The sequence below is a fragment of the Plecotus auritus genome, assembly GCF_963455305.1.
Source record: "Plecotus auritus genome assembly, chromosome: 2".
Taxonomy (NCBI): Eukaryota; Metazoa; Chordata; class Mammalia; order Chiroptera; family Vespertilionidae; genus Plecotus; species Plecotus auritus.
This window is the reverse complement of record NC_137771.1, coordinates 95,295,255-95,314,874: the sequence shown is the minus strand read 5'-3', so window position 1 is coordinate 95,314,874 and position 19,620 is coordinate 95,295,255. Positions and strand designations below refer to the sequence as shown.

Here is a 19,620-nt window from a genome sequence, read left to right as displayed (position 1 = left end):
TTGCTAAAATGTCCCCAGCTTAGATGATCTCAGTGTTCAAGCTAGAGAATTGATCCCCAGTATCTTTCTCACATAGGTGTTTCTCTCCCTTCCTCTCTCTCTAAACTCAATAAAAACGTTTTAAAAAAATAAATTTTTTGTTTTGTTTTAGTAAGTCGAATGTCTTGGCTTATTCATTGTTGGTTTCACTATTTGCAAAGATTCCTGATATATGGTCACTGAAGTCTCTGTTCCTTAGCTTGTGTTCAGCTAGTGTTTCGATGGATACTTCGTTGGATGCCTGGAACTGAACAAACAAAGCACAACCTCTCCTAGTCTTTGCATATTGGCTCTGTGACAGCGCACTCTTTCAACACTTAGCTTTGCACTGAAGTGAAAGTTGCAGGTCTTCTAAAGTCTTTTCTGAGCATGCATCCTGCCTTGGGCATGTGTATGGCTTCCTATCCCCACTTACAGTACTTTTGAATGTCCTGATTTCTCTCCCCAGCTTTTCTTACAGGCTTTATGGAGTCTCTTTAACCATAATCTTTTGCTCTGGGTGTCTGTAGGTTGTTGTTAGTTCACTTGCAGTGGTTTTAAGCAATGCCACTTCTCTGGCCTAAGTTCAAGTGTCTTGTGTCAATCCTGTAGGTAAACTGTCTGATTAGAACATAACCTACAATGATTTGTGAATAAAGACTGCTCTGCTCTTTTTAGAACCAGAGATCAGGGGCCCACACACTGGGGATCAACATGCAAGCTGCCTTTGTTAAGACTGCTGGGAGTATGATGGGGCAAGAACAAGTAGCACAAAGCTTTCCTACTTTTTCATGATAATAGTGTTCACTTGTTTGCTATAAACTATTGACTTCTTTCCAGGATTCTGACAAAGTTGGTTCTAACAGTTTCTGCTTGTTTTTTTATGTTTTGGGGAGCGGGGGGAGAAGTAGGAGCTGCCTGTCCTGCCATTTTTTATTGTTATTTTTAATATTTTTATATATTGATTAGAGAGAGAGAGAGAAACATCCATTTGTTGTTCCATGCATTTATGCATTTATTGGTTGATGCATCCTGATTGGGGATGGAATCCACAACCGTGGTATATTGGAATGGCGCTCTAACCAACTGTGCTGTCCAGCCAGGGCGGCCTGCCATTTTGTTGAGCTTCACTGTACTTCTGAATTGTTGTCGTGGAAGGTCACTCAAGATTTTAAAAATTAATGGTGTGCATAACAACCATTCCTGTAATTATTTCTATAATTCAAGGGGTCTGCATAGGTGGGACCACACTAATTTATGTTAAACAGTTGATTCTAGCTATGGTTTTTCTCCTATATGTTGAAATAAATGTAGTGATAATAAATTTAACTGCTCACCCTTGTGCCATCTAAAAGTCATCTGTATGCTATCAATAGTTTATATATGCTTTGGGAAATACTTCCCTACCATAAATCTAAATCTGGGATGACATAGGTAATTTTGCTTCATCAGCCCCTGCTGTATTTTAGTCAGGCTACACTGTTACATACATTGTAACAGTCACATTTACTTGCAGACACTCCACAATTCATAAATGGTTTGTGTTCCACAACTTTTTTTTTAACTGATGTTTTTGGTCTGGGAACTTTTAAATCAGTGTTATTCATAAGACTTAGGTTTCCAAGTCAGCTACAAATGCTACCAATAACCATGTAAAGTAGAAAAGAGAACTATGGAGCCAAAAGTGGGTTTTAATTAATACTAGAGGCCCAGTCCATGAAATTCGTGCACTGAGGGTGGGGGAGGGTATCTCATCCCGGCCTGTGCCCCTCACAGTCTGGGACCCCTTGCTCCTTACTGCTTGCTGCTCCCTACCACTTGGCTCGCTGCTCCTTAGTGCTTTCACGGAGGCTCCTGCTACCGCCGCTGCACTCAACAGCTGTGAGCCCGGCTTCTGGCTGAGCGGCACTTCCCCTGTGGGAGTGCACTGACCACCAGGGGGAAGCTCCTACGTTGAGCATCTGCCCCCTGGTGGTCAGTTCATAGTGACCAGTCATTCCACCATTCGGTTGATTTGCATATTAGGATTTTATTATAAGGATATTGGATGTGAACTGTAAATGAAAAATAAAATGTAAAAAAGAATCAAATAAAATTTTAGATCTGAAAATTTATATATATATATATTTAAATTCTCACCTGAGGATGTTTTTAAAATTGATTTTTAGAGAGAGAAACATCCATATGACAGAGAAATACCAGTCGGCTGCCTCTGTACCTGCTGACCCACCGGGATCTAACCTAAACCTAAGTATGTGCCCTAACCTAGAATCCAACAGGAAATCCTTTGGTGTACAGGTTGCGACTCCAACCAATTGAGCCACCTGGCCAGGGCATATCTGAAAAAAAATTTTAAGTGTACCTCCAGGCCCTGGTCGGTGTGGATCAGTAGTTAGAGTGTCCTCCCACGCACCAAAGGGTCATGGGTTCGATTCCAGGTGAGGGCACATACACAGGTTGTTGGTTCCATCCCTGTTGGATTGTTTGGGCAACTGATTGATGTTTCTCTTTCTCTTTGCCTCTCCCTTCCTTTCTCTCTGGAATCAGTGAAAAAAACATACCCTTAGAGGAGGACTTAAAAAGAAAAAAAATGCTGGTTTGGTTCAGTGGATAGTGCTTCTGCAAGCGGACTGAAGGGTACCGGGTTGGATTCTGATCAAGGGCACGCACGTACCTGGGTTGCAGGCTCAATCCTGGGCCCTGGTCGGGAATTCAGCAAGAGGCAACCAATTGATGTCTCTCACATTAGTTTCTGTCTTTCTCCCTCCCTTCCACTCTCTGGAAAAAAAAAAAAAAATGCAAAAATGTCCTCAGGTGAGGATTAACCAAAACAAACAAACAAACAAACAAACACCCATCCCCAGTGTGATTATTGAAGGAGCATATGAAGTATTTGTTGAATGAACGGGAAGGGGTGGGACTTTACTTTCTAACTGTTTTAGCAACTCTGTAAGCCAGAGGGTTTATTTTTTATTTTAATTTTTATTGATTGATTATTTTAGAGAGAGGAAGAGAGCGAGAGAAACACCATTGTGTTGTTCCACTTATTCTCTCTTTGGTTGCTTCTTGTCTGTGCCCTGACCAGGGACCCACCCCGTAACCTTCCTGTATCAGGAGGAGGTTCTAACCCACTGCGCTGTGGGCTGCCTGTCAGGGCCCCTCAACAAAACCCCTATGGCATGCCCTGGCCCCTGCTGTAGGTCAGAGCTCCTCTGCCACAGCAAAGGTTTGGGTTCCATTCTGTCAGGGCACCTACTTAGGTTTCGGGTTTAATCTCCCCGGTCGGGGCTGACTGCTGCTCCGGAAGTGAATGAGGACCGTTGAGGTCCGTGTGCTCTAGTCTTTCGGTGGGGAGCTGAGGTTCCATTGCAGTTAGTTGCCCCAGGAGGCGGATTTCCGGACTCCCAGGGAGAGCAGGGTCCCGGAGAGAAAGCACTTCGCTCTGCCTCCCTTCGGGGCTCCCTGGCCGGAGCGGAATGCCCATCCTGCACAGGGCTCGGAGGGGAGAGCCGCCCCAGGGAGGCCTCCTAGCTGGGTGCTGAGAAAACGAAACTGGGGCCCTTCCTCCTTGAACCCTGTTGTCTTCGGTGTAGAAAGGGACAGATGAAAGCCTCAGCAGCCTTACTGGGGAATGTTTAAATGAAGATGTTATTTTTTTTTTCGGTGAAAATAAGTTTATTGTGCAATCAATATTGTGTAATCATTGTGATTTGTGTAATCATTGTAATTACACAATAACCTGCATTGAGTTATCTGCTGGGATGTTTGTGCTTTAGGGCATGTGAACACATTTTATTTAATACTAGAGGCCCAGTCCATGAAATTCGTGCACTGAGGGTGGGGGAGGGTATCTCATCCCGGCCTGTGCCCCAACATGGCTTTATTTATAAAATTCTCATCATATTACCTGAAAACTTCTTTAAAGGTTTTTTCTGTGTGTTACTAAGTTTGAGATTGTTGATGTTTTGAGTTTATTCTCTGTGTGCCAATTGAAAGAATACTCTTGGTGCTTCCAGAGCAACTTCTGCTAAAGGGGAGGGTATTTTCAGACTCTTAAAAGCTGAGATGAGAGATGTCTCAGTTCAGATATTTTCACAAGAACTGGCTTTTTTTTTTAAACCTCTATTCAGAATACCTTTGTTCAATAAATTTTGTAAGACAAAGATTGTCAAATAATTGCCTCTTGATTTTTTTGATTGTTTTGCTTAAATTTGGATTCTGCAAATTTTTTAGTGTTTCAATTTAACTCCTTTTTTTGTAGAGAATGTAGTTACCCATTTAAAAACAGGAACGCTATAAAATGACTCTTTGGATAAGTTGAGTATTCCAAAGCATACTTACTGAATTTCAGTTATAGTACTCATTTTAAAATTCTGAATATTTGATTTTTTTTAAGTTCTTTGCTTGCTTTTATAGGGATTGATTTTACTGTCTTCTTTTTCTTTTTTTTTTTGTTTTAAATATATTTCTTTATTGATTGCAGAGAGGAAGGAAGAGGGATAGAGAGATAGAAACATCAGTGATGAGAGAGAATCATTGATCAGCTGCCTCCTGCACGCCCCCTACTGGGGATCGAGCCCACAACCCGTGCATGTGCCCTTGGCCGAAATCGAACCCGGGACCCTTCAGTCTGCAGGCTGAAGCTCTATCCACTGAGCCAAATCAGCTAGGGCGCTGTCTTCTTATTTTCAAGTTTGGGTTTTAATAATTGTGGTTTGCCAAAAGCTTCAAAAGCTGACCTTAAAAAAATCTATTTGTTGAAAGTTTTGACTAATGCTTCAAGACTTCCAAAAACGTTCGTATCGTTTTGTGGTAATTGGATTGATTTTCAAGGTAGATTCTTAAAGGCTTAGGCAAGTGAGCAGCAGAAAAAGAATGTATATTATGTTGAAGTATTTTTAATGCAACTTCAGCCTTTCAGAAATATTTCAGAAATTCGTTGTCACTGTATATAGTATATGAAAATCTGTATTCAGATTAAAATCACAAAAACAAATAATGTTCTACATTGAGCTTTTGTATTATTTGTAGAACTATCCAGATGTTTAACCTTCTAAGGCAGAGTTCAGCAAACATTTTCTGTAAAGATCCACATAGAAAATATTTTATACTTTGTGGGCCAGAGATCTGCTGCAGCTACTCAGTTCTGCCACCATACCCTGAAAGTAGCTAGACAATATGTAAATGTGTGAGTGTTAGTGTGTCTCAGTACAACTTTATTTATGTACACTGAAATGTGAATTTCATATATCATGAATTATATCTTTTTTAACTTTTCCCAGCCAACGAGAACTGTTAAAACCATTTTTATCTTTTAGGACATGCCAAAACGTGTGGCAGGCAGGATTTGGCCAGTATGTCATACTTTGCTGTCCCTTGTTTCATGAATTGGATGAAATAAATAGAACCACTAATGAAATAGATTTTCTATTTGTAAACTGGCACGATCTAACTGCTTATAAAGCCCTTCTATAGCTAAAGGAGCCAATATTTAACAGCTATTGTGTCACCTCTTATATGTGCAGGAGAAACTTTAGGGAGAAAAAGGAATGCAATTAAGTAGGATACTTATTTGATCTAAATGAAAAGTCATGCTTTAGAAAGAAATGTAAATGCTGTAATTGTGTAAAAGAAAATTCTTCTGTAGTTGCACTCCCTAATGAGTTCTTCTGGGCACTGTCATCTCAAAAACAGCTTTAAAGTTGGATGCTGATGTTTGGTCAGCAGATGTTTTCTGGTGTACAGAGGTCCATTTATATGAGTGGCATCCCACAGAGCATGACAAATGTGGATATGAATATTTGCAAATTACACATTTGTCATTAACTTTCTTAAGAAATGGAAATTCAGTACTTAATAAATCTTTAAATTAAATCTGTATTTAACTTTTAGTTTGTTGCTAATAAAAATTGTTTATTGCAAAATAAAAGTAATCAGTAAAATAAATATAGACTTACACCATTCAATGAATGACAAAAATCATTATATTAAGAACTATTAGATTAACCCTCTACATGTAACTCTTTCCCACATTTTATTTACAAGAGTCGGTAGCATACTCTGTTCCATCAATGAGTACCTTGCATGATTTAAGGAGGGGAGTGTTAGTTATCTTGGACCTGAAAAGGGTTTGGAAAATAGGTGTTTTATTGTTGATTGACTTCTATTTTATTTTACTTTAAAAACATTTTTTATTATATTTGTATTGATTTCAGAGAAGAAGGGAGAGGGGAGAGAGAGATAAGAGACATGAATGATGAGAGCGAATCATTGATTCAGGCTGCCTCCTGCACTGGGGATCGAGCCCGCAACTGGGGATTGTGCCCTTGACTGGAATTGAATCTGGGACCCTTCAGTCCACAGGCCAACGCTCTATCCACTGAGCCAAACCAGCTAGGGCGTTGGTTGACCTTTAGGTTTAATTTAGCCACATGGTAAAATGAGAGCACTGTTCACTGCATGTGTGTCTTGCACACTACCAGATGAGATTGCAGCAGAAGCAAGACAGGCAAAATGGAGATATTTTAAACCAAAACTGGTTTATTTTAATGTGATGGTGAACCATAATACTTAATTAAAAATGAAAGGACACGTGTGAAACCAGATTGGACATTGAGACCAAAAGTGTAAGCCAGTCCTGCAGTGATTGTATAAACCAAAATCATTGGCATGTGAGTATAGTTGTACATTTCTGGTTTCTACCCCAGAGATGTAGACTCAGTAAGTTTTGGGAAAACGCTAGCTAAGCACATGGGAGATTGAGGTGCTTATCTACCTCTTTAGTTCATTACCTACCATTTCTCCCTCTAGTTTCACAGTTGACACCACCCCAATTGTTGTAGTTCTCCAGTGTCCTATTTAGCAGACCTGAATGTCCTTTTTTCCACATTCTTCTATCAGCCAAGAGGGCTGTTATAGCATATCTTTGAGTTGAAATTCTGTTTATTACTTCTTAATTCCTTTTTTTTTTTTTTTTTTGTAGGCTAAGCATCTTGTGATAGTGGAGTCTAGGTCTCAGAAAACTTCTATATTCTTTCCTGACACCTGAAACTTATGGCATCTGTTTAGGGATGATTATAGTATAAAATTCAAGGCAAGGGTCTTTGCGTTTTCTTCTTTGCCTTGAACTGAAAGTTAAGAGTGAATCAAAGTAGGATTTGTGTAGTCACTTCATATAGCTCATTGTATATATCAAGTTCTGCCTTTAAAATGTCAGTTTTCTCCAAGATTAATCAGCGTGGTGATTTTTTTTATTTCAGACTTAGAAATTGTGCTTTAGAGCCCATGAAAAGCACCCCAATTAACAACCACTGCTTTATTTTAAAATATAATAGCAACTGTGTATTTCCACAACCAGGATAGGGCTCAACAGTGAAGGTTGGAAGATTCAGGAAGCCTCCAGCTTAATTAGAAACTGTCAGCAGTTCTCAGGTGTTTTTTTTTTTTTTTAAATATATTTTATTGATTTTTTACAGAGAGGAAGGAAGAGGGATAGAGAGTTAGAAACATCGATGAGAGAGAAACATCGATCAGCTGCCTCCTGCACACCTCCTACTGGGGATGTGCCCGCAACCAAGGTACATGCCCTTGACCGGAATCGAACCCGGGACCCTTCAGTCCGCAGGTCGACGCTCTATCCACTGAGCCAAACCGGTTTCGGCTCTCAGGTGTTTTTTATGCCAGAAATGCTATAGGGATGGTTAGAAATCTGCTCAAGTTTTTCTGAGAGTTTCTGTCAGTTGGACATGTTTCGCACTTTTATTTCTTTATTTTAAAATATATTTTTATTGATTTCAGAGAGGTAGGGAGAGATAGAAACATCAATGATGAGAAAGAATCATCCATCAGCTGCCTCCTGCACACCTCACACTGGGGATCAAGCCTGCAACTTGGCATGTGCCCTGACCAGGAATCAAACTGATCTCTTGGTTCAAAGGTTGATGCTTAACCACTGAGCCATACCATTCTTTTAATTAAGATCTGGTAGAATTCAGGTTAATGAGCACTGTTGAAACTTTGTATTAAATTTATTGGGAGAACATTGGTTAATAGCATTATATTATAAATATTGAAGTTTAGTAAAACTTAACTGTAATTACCTATTATTCTTTGAAATATAGTAGGCTTTCTAAAAAAAAGTATAATCTCTATAAGGCAGTATATATATATTGGTGGTGGGTGGGGGTCCATTGTATATCTCATTGTCTAGAACAGTGTCTGACAAATAATAGGCCCTTCAATATTTGTTTAATGAAGAATGAACTTTATAGTAAAGTTCGAGTACAGCAAAGTGGTTCTTAGATGCTTTAACTTTTTTTCAATGGCAAATTTCTGCAGAAATTGGGGAGTTTTTCTAAAACTGAAACAAAATTGCCTATGCTGTTCTTTTCCATACAGTCGGTTGCTAATACATAAAGTCAGATTTATATTTCATGTTACTTTTTAAAATGTTCTTTTTCTTCTTTCTTTTTTTAAAACTTCTCCAATTAATGAAAGGGAAACTTTAATGAGGCCCCAGGGCCATGGGTTCAGGCAGAAGGTGCCCTGTGGGTTGAGGAGATGGTGGAGGGGCCTTATTTAACCTTCGTGGGCCCCAGGTTGTTGATGTGGCCACACTTCTTGCCACAGTTGACAGTGCGGGAGCCCAGGTGGGCCTAATATTTGCAGGTCATCTTGTCGCAATTGTACTTCTGGTTTAGCTGGCAAAGGAAGGGCTCGATGATGCCACCCCGCAGACAAAGCACCAATTGCAGGGTGGACTCTTTCTAAATATTGTAGTTTGAGAGTGCAGTCATCCTCCAACTGTTTGCCCACAAGAATCAGACACTACTGGTCAGGTGGGATGCCCTCCTTGTCTTGGATTTTAGCTTTGACATTCTCCGTGGTGTCACTGGTATCAACCTCAAGGGTGATGGTCTTGCCAGTCAGGGTCTTCACAAAGTTCTGCATCTGCTGGAGTGGGTGCTCTGCTGCTTCTTTGAAGACAAAGAACAAAAATGTTATCTTTTGACAAATGCATACTATAAGCCCTCATGTGAGAACAATGCACAGCTTCTTGTTTAGAACAGTGAAGGTCTTCCAGGTAAGAAAGAATCCTTGTTGTGAGCACGACCTGAATTTTTCATTCAATTTCATGAAAAAGCAAATATTTGGATCAGGAGAGGAATTCTTTCTGGATACTAATAAGCAGAACAAGACAGTTTCAGTTGTGTAACTATTTATAGTTTCCTGATGTTTTAGTCTTTCTTTGATTTTTAGGATGTGATAAGTGTTGTCAACAAGCCTCAGTTGTATGGATGACAGTTTGAAGTGGTTGCCTGAGGCTTCTCTCTGAAGCCTCTTAGGTCACCCATGTAGTTTGGCCTGCTCTTTTGTGAAGGTGATGGAGGCAAGGGGCAGAAGACCGCATATATAGAGTATTTTGAATCTTATTATTTCCTTTGTTAATAATGTCTGACTAATTTTCCTAAACATTTCTTGTGTAACAGCAAAGATTTAAAATATAGTACCTTAATATATTAGGCCCTAGTTGTTATTAACTTGTGTCAATTCTTTTTCTTGATCACATTTTAGATTTGATTATATTTACCTTAGAAAAGTCTGTATAAGTGTCCTGCAGTGGTCGGCAAACTGCAGCTCTCCAGCCGCATTTGCCGCTCTGTTGACTAATGAGTGTGCCGACCACTGATATAAAGCTCTTTTTGCCTTAGTCCCTAATCTCTTAAATCAGCGGTCGCCAAGCGCTGGTCCGTGAGGTCTGAAAGGTTGGCGACAGCTGTTTTAAATTACCCTAGTCAAGTATTACTGGTTCCCCCCCCCCATCTTTTTTTTGTTTTTATTTTATTTGTTTAATATTTTAAGAAAAAACGATTTTAAATATAATAATGTTACATGCAAAGAACATTAATATTTCAAGAAAAACAATTTTAAATATAATCACATTACATACAATAAACATTAATATATCAAGGAAAACCGTCTCTTTGTGGTCTCCACTTTCAGTCCTCGGGTATCAGGGTTCGCTCCTGGGAGTTTTCCGTTAATTATTCAGGAAGTTTTTCTGTATTTTAGTTTAATACCTTTTTGTTCCTGGGAGCATGTCTGTGCAGCAGCCACATACTCTGTTCTCTCCAAGTATTACTGTTGTTTTTTTGTTTTTTTAAAAAATATATTTTATTGATTTTTTTACAGAGAGGAAGAGAGAGGGATAGAGAGTTAGAAACATTGATGGGAGAGAAACATCAATCAGCCGCCTCTTGCACACCTCCCACTGGGGATGTGCCTGCAACCAAGGTACATGCCCTTGACCGGAATCGAACCTGGGACCCTCCAGTCCACAGGCCGACGCTCTATCCACTGTGCCAAACCAGTTAGGGCTATTACTGTTTTTTAATCTCCAGTATTACTGTTCCTTAAAATCAGCAATTGTATAAAGCACTATTTTATAGGTGAGGGGCTTTGTAATGGTATTGAATCTTGTTAAAAATGTGAAGTGACAGGCCAATTACTAAAACAGGTAATACTGATTTTTGGCACAATAAGTAGTGTGGAAGCATACATTAATGATTACCTGCAAAAAATACAAATGCTTTTTGAGGGTACCAGAATTATAAACAGGAAACTATAGAATAGTGGTTCTCAACCTTTCTAATGCCACAACCCTTTAATACAGTTCCTAACTGTAATTTTGCTACTGTTAACGAATCGTAATGTAAATATCTGTGTTTTCCGATGGTCTTAGGCTCTACAGCAGGCTCTTCTCACGACCCACAGGTTGAGAACCGCTAGCAGGGTCGCCTAAGACCATCGGAAAACACAGATATTTACATTACGATTCATAACAGTAGCAAAATTAGTTATGAAGTAGCAACGAAAATAATTTTGTGGTTGGGGGTCACCACAACATGAGGAACTGTATTAAAGGGTCGCGGCATTAGAAAGGTTGAGAACCACTGCTCTAGAGAATACAAAAGCGCAGGGGAAAGGGATAGGACTGGGGAGATGGGGACCAGAGACCACAGTCTCTGCTCTACCACTACATAGAGTGTATTGGCTAGGCTACTTCAGGTCAGTCACTCTCTGGAACCTGTGTTCTCATGAATAAATTGGTAAAAACAATACATGTTCAACCTACTGCATAGGATTGTCTGGGTAGTCGAAATATTATTAATAAAAAGGCCTTATACAAATAATGCATGTAATAACTGTTAACCTTTTTTTAGTATTAGCTTATTGAATCTACACACTAACACTACAAGTTAAGTGCTATTGTCATGATTCATTCCTTGATTAATTCAGCAGATATTTATTGAATGTCCTATGTGCTAGGCACTAGGGAAATAGCTAGGTTTTAAATAGACACAAAAACATCTCTTTTTCTGGTTGTGGTATAGTTGAAGAGATGTAGGGTTTAGTACCTCTCACAATGCTATATGTTATATTTTATTATCAAGTTCAGCTTGGTGACCTTTTGTTAACTAACTAGAAAAGTTTATATTTTAGTGAAAAAAAGTTTGTTTTAGTAAATGTTGTAATGAGGAAATGCAGTGTAATTTATTTTCCCATTAATGGTTTTGGGGCCACCTAAAATAGTAATTTCTTTTGTGTTATAAGTATAATTTTAAGAGTATTACTGGAGTTCCTTTCCTTATAAAAATTCTACTATAGCTCTAAATTTATAATTGTGTTCAATGAGAACACTTACATAATAAATTTTGGATGACAATGACAGCACTTAGATGAGTGGACATGGTTCTTATGGGGTGACTCATTGTTCACTTTCAAAGCAAGGGGACATGTGGAGCCAGGTTGAGGGTGGGGGTGGGTGGCGGGCAGGTGGAGGGTGGGGAGGGGGGGAATTAAAAAAAAAGCAAGGGGACATCATATTTGTTAGAAAGGGATTTGTGACCACCACTTGAGAGCTCTGTTTCTAATTTCTTAATTTAGACAAGTCACTTATTTTCTTGGTACTTTTAGTTTTCTTATCTAAATGGATATAGAGGATTGTGGGACTTAAACAAGGTGATCCATATTAAAGACTTAACTCAGTGCTTGGCACTTGAGATATATGACGTGCTTGATTCTTACTAGCTTTCATTATTGATGTTGCTGAAGATTTTTCCTAGAAGAAGCATGAACACTTTACCATATTGGAGAGTCTCTGCTCTTGGAAAGGTTTACTTATCCCTGTGGGTTAGGAGTGAGCTTTTGCATTGTCTTCACTGTGGCAGGCAAGATTTGGGGGTCTTTGAGAAGTTAGAAACACAGATCATTTGTGAACGCACACTACCATACCACCACCACCCCAAACTGAGCAATAATTCCTGTTTAACTCGACTGCATTTACGGATGCATTGCATCCACCTGCCTCTTGTTAAAAATTCTTCTGGGTAGTCACTGATACTGACAGGCCTAAGAATATGGCTGTGCATATATTCAGGTATTCTCAGCCTTGTTTCAGTAGAAACATGTAGCCATCATTCTTCATATTTAACCATGGAAGACTAGCAGTGAAATTTGGGAGATGATCTGATACTTGGGCAGAGGGTGCTGCATACCAGCCAGCAATCGCAATGATGTTAGACTTAAGCTATGGTGATAATGATACTAATGAACACTGAGCTATTTTATATTTATTTTAGAACAGTACCCTACTTTCCTTTTTGAAGCAACCATGGCCAATTTCTTATTGAATATCTTATGTTCTGGATTTATCTAATTGTTTCCTGGTTGTGTTTCGTAACTTCTTTTTCTTTTTCTTTTTTTTTTTTTTTTTTTGCTGTTTCTAATAAATATTTATAATTCAGATTATTAAAATTGTTCCTCTTTTTTCCCCCATAGCTCCCCCCCACTCGGTTCCCACCCCACCCTCTGACCTTATCCCCTCCACTGTCCTCATCCATAGGTGTACGATTTTTGTTCAGTCTCTTCCCGCACCCCCCACACCCCTTTCCCCCCAAGAATTGTCAATACACTCCCTTTCTATGCCCCTGATTCTGTTATATTCACCAGTTTATTCTGTTCATCAGATTTTTTATTCACTTGATTTTTAGATTCACTTGTTGATAGACATGTATTTGTTGTTCATAGTTTTTATCTTTACCTTTTTCTTCTTCTTCCTCTTCTTAAAGAATACCTTTCAGCATTTCATATAATACTGGTTTGGTGGTGATGAAGTCCTTTAGCTTCTTCTTACCTGTGAAGCTCTTTATCTGCCCTTTAATTCTGAATGATAGCTTTTTTGGGTAGAGTAATCTTGGTTGTAGGTTCTTGCTGTTCATCACTTTGAATATTTCTTGCCACTCCCTTCTGGCCTGCATAGTTTCTGTTGAGAAATCAGCTGACAATCGTGTGGGTACTCCCTTGTAGGTAACTAACTGTTTTTCTCTTGCTGCTTTTAATATTCTCTTTGTCTTTTGCTCTTGGCATTTTAATTATGATGTGTCTTGGTGTGGTCCTCTTTGGATTCCTCTTGTTTGGGGTTCTCTGTGCTTCCTGGACTTGTAAGTCTCTTTCTTTCACCAGGTGGGGGAAGTTTTCGGTCATTATTTCTTCAAGTAGGTTTTCAGTATCTTGCTCTCTCTCTTCTTCTGGCATAATTCTGCCCAAAATATAGAATTATAAGGAAACATTCTCAACTTGATAAGGAAATCTTAAAAAATCTGACAGCTAGAGATAATTCAGATGTTGGTACGCTTGAGGTTGTCCCAGAGGCTCCTTACACTATCTTCATATTTTTGGATTCTTTTTTCTTTTTGCTTTTCCGGTTGGGTGTTTTTGCTTTTTTGTATTTCAAATCTTTGACTTCATTCTTGTGATCCTCTTGTCTGCTGTTGAATCTCTGTATATTATTCTTTATTTCAGTCAGTGTATGCTTAATTTCTAGTAGGTCCTTTTCCATATCCTCAAGGGTCTCACTAAATTTATCGGCCTTTTCTAGAAAATTCTTGAAAAACCTTATAACCGTGGTTTTGAACTCTATATCCAGTCGTTTGCTTTCCTCCATTTCTTTCATTTGTGACCTATTTCTTTGTCTTCGCATTTTGGTTGCTTCCCTTAGTTGATAGAGTGGCTTTGTGTGCTAGGTGTCCTATAGGGACCAGTGGCTCAGCCTCTCCAGTTACCTGAGGTGAACACTCTTGATGCACCCCTTTGTGGGCTGTGTGCACAGTTTTGTTGTAGTTAAGCCTTGATTGTTATTGGTATCGCTGGGAGGAATTGACCTCCAGGCCAGTTGGCTGTGAGGCTCAGCTGTGTCTATGCTGGGAGAACTTCTGTGCTGGAGACACCCTTATGAGACAAGACTTGCAAAAGTCTCTGTGCTCAGCTTGGATGGGGCGGAGTCTCAGGGCGGAGCAGACAGCCTTGGCTTCCCGTCAGCCCTGCCCTAAGAGGCCCCTGGGTCTCAGTGTCCCATGGTAATCGCTGCAAGCACCTCTGAGAGAAAGCCGCCCTCGAGTTCCGCCTGCTGCCAGACAGTCCAGTTTCTCCCCGAATGAGTCTGGGTCCCCAGAGTCTCGCCCAGAACTGGAGTTCAGCGCAGTTGGGAGCTTTTGTCTCCCTCCCGATTGAGAAAGTCAGCCGTGTACTTAGTTACCAGCCCTCTCCATGCGTGCGCCTTTCTACCTCTGCCTTCCACAGTTCCTCTGAGTCTCGGTGTGCTTTTCTCTTTCTTGACAGTCCAGTTTCTCCCCGAATGAGTCTGGGTCCCCAGGGTCTCGCCTGGAACTGGAGTTCAGAGCAGTCCGGAGCTTTTGTCTCCCTCCCGATTGAGAAAGCCAGCTGCGTACTCAGTTGCCAGCCCTCTCCACGCATGCGTCTCTGTACTTTTGCCTTCTGCAGCTCCTCTGAGTCTCATTGTGCTTTTCTCTTTCCTTCTAGTTGTGGAATTTCCACTCAGCCAGCCTTCCTGTGGTTCTGGATGATGTCCGTTTTGTCTTTTAGTTGTAGTTTTGAAATGGTTGTGCGAGGCAGCAGTTTAGGTGTTTACCTATGCTGCCATCTTGGTTTCTCTCTAGCTGTCAGATTTTTTAAGATTTCCTTATCAAGTTGAGAATGTTTCCTTATAATTCTATATTTTGGGCAGTTTTTGGTCATAAAATTATATTTTATCAAATGCTTTATCTGTGGTCATTGAGATGATCATGAGGCTTGTCAATGTAAGAATGTCTAAATCTAAGAGTTTATTTGAGGCAACTGTGGACATACCTGGAAGCAAGCTATCAGGTTGAGAAAATGCTCTGGCAGTTTTGTAGTTCTTTTTATGCATTTGGAATCACAGGAAGGAATGTAAGGAAGAGGATATGAAATCCATTGGTGGTAGATTAAGGAGACAGGAGAAAACAAGGAAGAAAAATCTCTATAATTGAATAAAAAGAAAAGTGGAAAGATACTTCTTTTACATGTTTTTATTGTAAAGGATACTTGGTTTTTAAATAGGGGTGGTATATAGGCAATAAGATCATGTCCTCCTTTGAGGGTTGGGTACACCTTCCAGGGATCTGGAAAAGAGGATTTACTCTGGCATTTCAAAGGTGTGTTGACCTAAATGCACAAGAACAATGGACAGGGCTTGCTTAATTATGGCAAACCTTTTACTAAGGAATTTATAGGCCCTGGGGCTTGACCAGCCACCATGACCTGCCCAGTTAGGAATTTAGATCAGATCATCCTGTGAGGTTACTTTCAGTCATTGATCTTGTCAGATTTATTACATAGCCCACTTTTCATTCATAAGCTTTAGTCATATATTCCACTGATATAGTTATTACATTAGTTGTTCTGTAATCTTTTTAATTTCTGTCAGGTAGATAGTGATGTTGCCTCTTCCATATCTAATACTGGTATTTTGTGTTCTGTCTTTTCTCGGTCAGTATAGCTAAAGGTTTAATAGTTTTGTTGATCTTTTCAGTGTTGTTTTTTTCCGGGTTCTTGTATATTTGCTGTTGCATTGATTTTTTTTTTTTCTTGGATCTTTATTATTTGCTACCTTATCCTTTATTTGATTTTTATTTTGCCTTCTGTTCTTGTTCCCCAAGGTGGAAAGTTTAGATTATTGATTCCACCCCCTTTTTTTTTTCTGAATAGGTACTTAAAGATTAAAAAAAAATTCCTCTAAGCACTACATCAGTTGTATTCCATAAGATTTTTTTAAAAAAATATTTTTATTTATTTCAGAGAGGAAGGGATAGGGACAGAGAGAGATATGAGAGAATCATTGATCAGCTGCTTCCTGCACGCCCCCTACTGGGGATCAAGCCCACAACCTGGGCATGTGCCCTTGGCTGGAATTGAACCAACCCAGGATGCTTCAGTCTGCAGGCAGACGCTCTATCCACTGAGCCAAACCAGCAAGAGCTTCTATAAGATTTTATATGTTTCCATTTTGTTTCAATTCCAAATACTTTCTAATCTCCCCAATACTCTGTTCTTTGACCAGTGAGAAATTTTTTTAGCAGTGTGTTGTTTGATATCAAATTTTGGAAAATTTCCAATATATAGTGTCTAGGTAAGAATCCTTTTTTATGTCTTGAATCCTTTCAAATTTATTGAAACGTGTTTTAGGGCCTTGAATATGATCTATTGCAGGGGTCCTCAGACTTTTTAAACAGGGGGCCAGTTCACTGTCCCTCAGACCGTTGGAGGGCCGGACTATAGTTTAAAAAAAAACACTATGAACAAATTCCTATGCGCACTGCGGGCCCGGGACGAGTCTGCTGCTAAGCAGGACAGGCAGCGGCACCCGGCAGGCCAGATAAATGTCCTCTGCGGGCCATATGTGGCCTGCGGGCCGCAGTTTGAGGACGCCTGATCTATTGTGATAAATGTTTTGTGTGCAGTTGTAAAGAATGTGCATTCTGTTGTTAACAAGATGGAGTATTCTGTAAATGTCAGATAGGCTGAGTTGGTTGATAGGGTTCAGGTTTTCATCTTTGAAACTAAAATGAGTCTCTTGATAGAATATAGTTGCTTTTTAAAATCTGGTCTAACAACTTCTGCTGTTGCAAGTGTTTAGTTCTTTCAGATTTCATGTAATTATTGATACAGTTGGATTTAGTTGGTCAGTTTGCTAATTTTCTGTTTATCTCATTGTTTTTGTCTTTCTATTCCTGCTTTGTCTTATGCTAAATGTTTATTGCCTTTACCATATTAATTTATATGGTTTTTAAAACTATATCTTTGAGTTATTTTCTTAGTGATTGCTCTAAGGATTCATAAGCATCTATAGATTCAAGCGGCGGACCTTTTTAAATTAAATTCAAAATATCATGGCAGTTAACTGGTTAACTTACTACAATCCATTTTATATTAATAACACTTTAATTCCAATCAGTATATCACCTTTATTCCAATGTATGCATTTTACCCCTCTTTGTGCTTATTGTCATATACAGGGTGTCCCTCAAAAAGTATACACACTGTAACAGCTGATAGCTCAATTTTGAAAATGAAGTGTATTTTAATAAACTCTGCCTTTGTAATTATTCGAAGTGTGTGTATACATTTTTGGGGATACCCTATATATTATGTGTATTATGTTAGACATAATATAACATAATTACTGTTGTAATTTTTGCTTTATGCAATCTTGTTTTATTTAAAGAAATTGAGTAGAAAAAAAAAACAATATTCAGCCAGTCTTTTCTATTTACCCACATATTTACTATTTCCAGTGCTCTTCCTTTCTTCCCTTTGCATTACTGTCTGGAGTCTTTTCCTTTTAACCTAAAAGATTTTCTTTAGTATGTTTTGTTAGGCAGTTCTGTAAGTAGATTTTCTCAGTATAGTTTATTTGAAAATGTCTTTATTTTGCCTTCATTTTTGAAGAATGTTTTAGCTGGATATAGAATTAATCGTTGGTTTCCTTTTGATACTGTGAATATGTGATTTCCCTTGCGTTCCAGTGTTTTTGATGAAAAGCCAGTCATTTATTGTTGTTTCCCTATACATGCTAACTTGTTATTTTTCCTACTGGTTTCAAGATTTTTCTGTCTTTAGCCTAATGGTTTAACCGTTGTATTTCTGAGGATCTCCTTGTGTTTATATTAATTGAGCTTTGTTGAGATTCTTGAATCTGTAAATTATTGTTTTCCATCACATTTGGAATGTTTTCAGTCATTTATTAAAATATTTTTTTTCTGTTCCTCTTTTTTTTTTTTTTTTTTTTTACTTAATACTTTTTTCTCTCTGTTCTTTAATTTAGTAAAGTCTAAATCTCTCAAAAATTCACTTATTTTTCTCCCATCTCACATCCATTGTTGAGCCCATGTGCTGAATTTTCCATTTCAGTTATTGTGGTTTTCAACTCTAGAATTTTTTTGTTTTCTTTTGACAGTTTATTTCGTATTTCCTATGAGTAATTATTGTTATGTTTTCCTTTAATTTTTTAAACATGGTTTCCTCCCATTTAAAAAAGTGTGTTAATAGTTGACTTGAAATCTTTTTCTGCTAATCCAAATTATGGGTAAACTTAGAGACGGTTTTCATTGACTGTTTTTATTTTTGAGTATGGTTCATACTTTATTGGTGTTATATGTGTGTTTCACAATTTTGATTTTTTTTCTGAGGTTTTTATTCTTATTTTTGTTGAGAGTGTGTGTGTGTGTGTGTGTGTGTGTGTGTGTGTGTGTGTGTGTGTGTGTGTGTTTTGAGTTGCTTGTCTGGATGTAATCCTAGGAATCGTGTTACCCCCTTTGATTATGTAGCCACTGATTTTTCTGCTCAGATCCTCTACCCTAGTTCTTTATCTTTATTTTTTTGACCTGACTTCCTAGGAGTCACTCCTGTGTCTGCATATTTTATTGTGAGTCATCTTTTGATCAAAGATTGTAGTCGAACACCTTGAGCCCATAAGGCTTCCAAACTCTGCATTGGATTTATGTTTGGGTTGGGAGTGCATTCAGAGAGGACTGCCCTAGGTTTTACAGTGTACTAGACCCTCAAGTGTCCATTCTCTGTGTGGGACATATGGAATGTTCAGCAAACTCCTCGATGGCTATCACATTTCCTAGATCTTCCTTTAAGTTTATGCCTATACCTCTATTCTGGCATGAGTTTTCTGTCATTTGGTTTACATCAAGTTAGTCTCCTTGACAGCTAAGTTGCAGGCTTTCAAGGCCAGTCTCACAGTGGCAGAACTATCATGCTATCTATCAGCTGTGGTGGGGAACAGCCCCAGGTAGCAAGGCCACCAACTTCCATAGTTTATACCCAAAGTTCAGCAGTTTTTTTTAAATGAATCTATGCTTATCAAACTATTGTTTGCCTTTTTTGCTGCCTTTGTTGCATTTCCAGGGCCCTGAAATGGTTGTTTTTGACATTTTTGTCAAGTTTTATAGTTGTGGTTTCAGTGGAAAGGATGCCAGTGTCTTCTTTCCTCCATAGCTGAAGTACCACTTTTCCACGTCTAATCTTTTAAGATTAGACATGATCAACTGACCTCCCCTTTAAAACTCTTGGTTTCTGGGATATCACTTTCTTGGTTCTCCTTCAATATCACTCCTTATTCTTTCTCTATAATCTGCTGGATTCTGCTACTCACTCTTATTTTCTAAATATTTGAGGATCCCAGGATTGTCCTCAAACTCCTTTCTTTATCCTTGC

General features: G+C 38.8%; 1 protein-coding gene and 1 pseudogene across 4 annotated transcripts in view; one reads left to right on the top strand and one right to left on the bottom strand.

Annotated features, from left to right (window-relative positions):
• CDYL (chromodomain Y like) overlaps positions 1–19,620 on the top strand; it is a 218,428-nt gene that overhangs the window by 66,247 nt on the left and 132,561 nt on the right. The window lies entirely within an intron of this gene.
• LOC308242222 (ubiquitin-ribosomal protein eL40 fusion protein-like) lies at positions 8,592–8,967 on the bottom strand (annotated as a pseudogene). Its single transcript has 2 exons — positions 8,865–8,967; positions 8,592–8,779 (listed from the first exon to the last, which is right to left on the bottom strand). The product of its transcript is annotated as a ubiquitin-ribosomal protein eL40 fusion protein-like (transcript).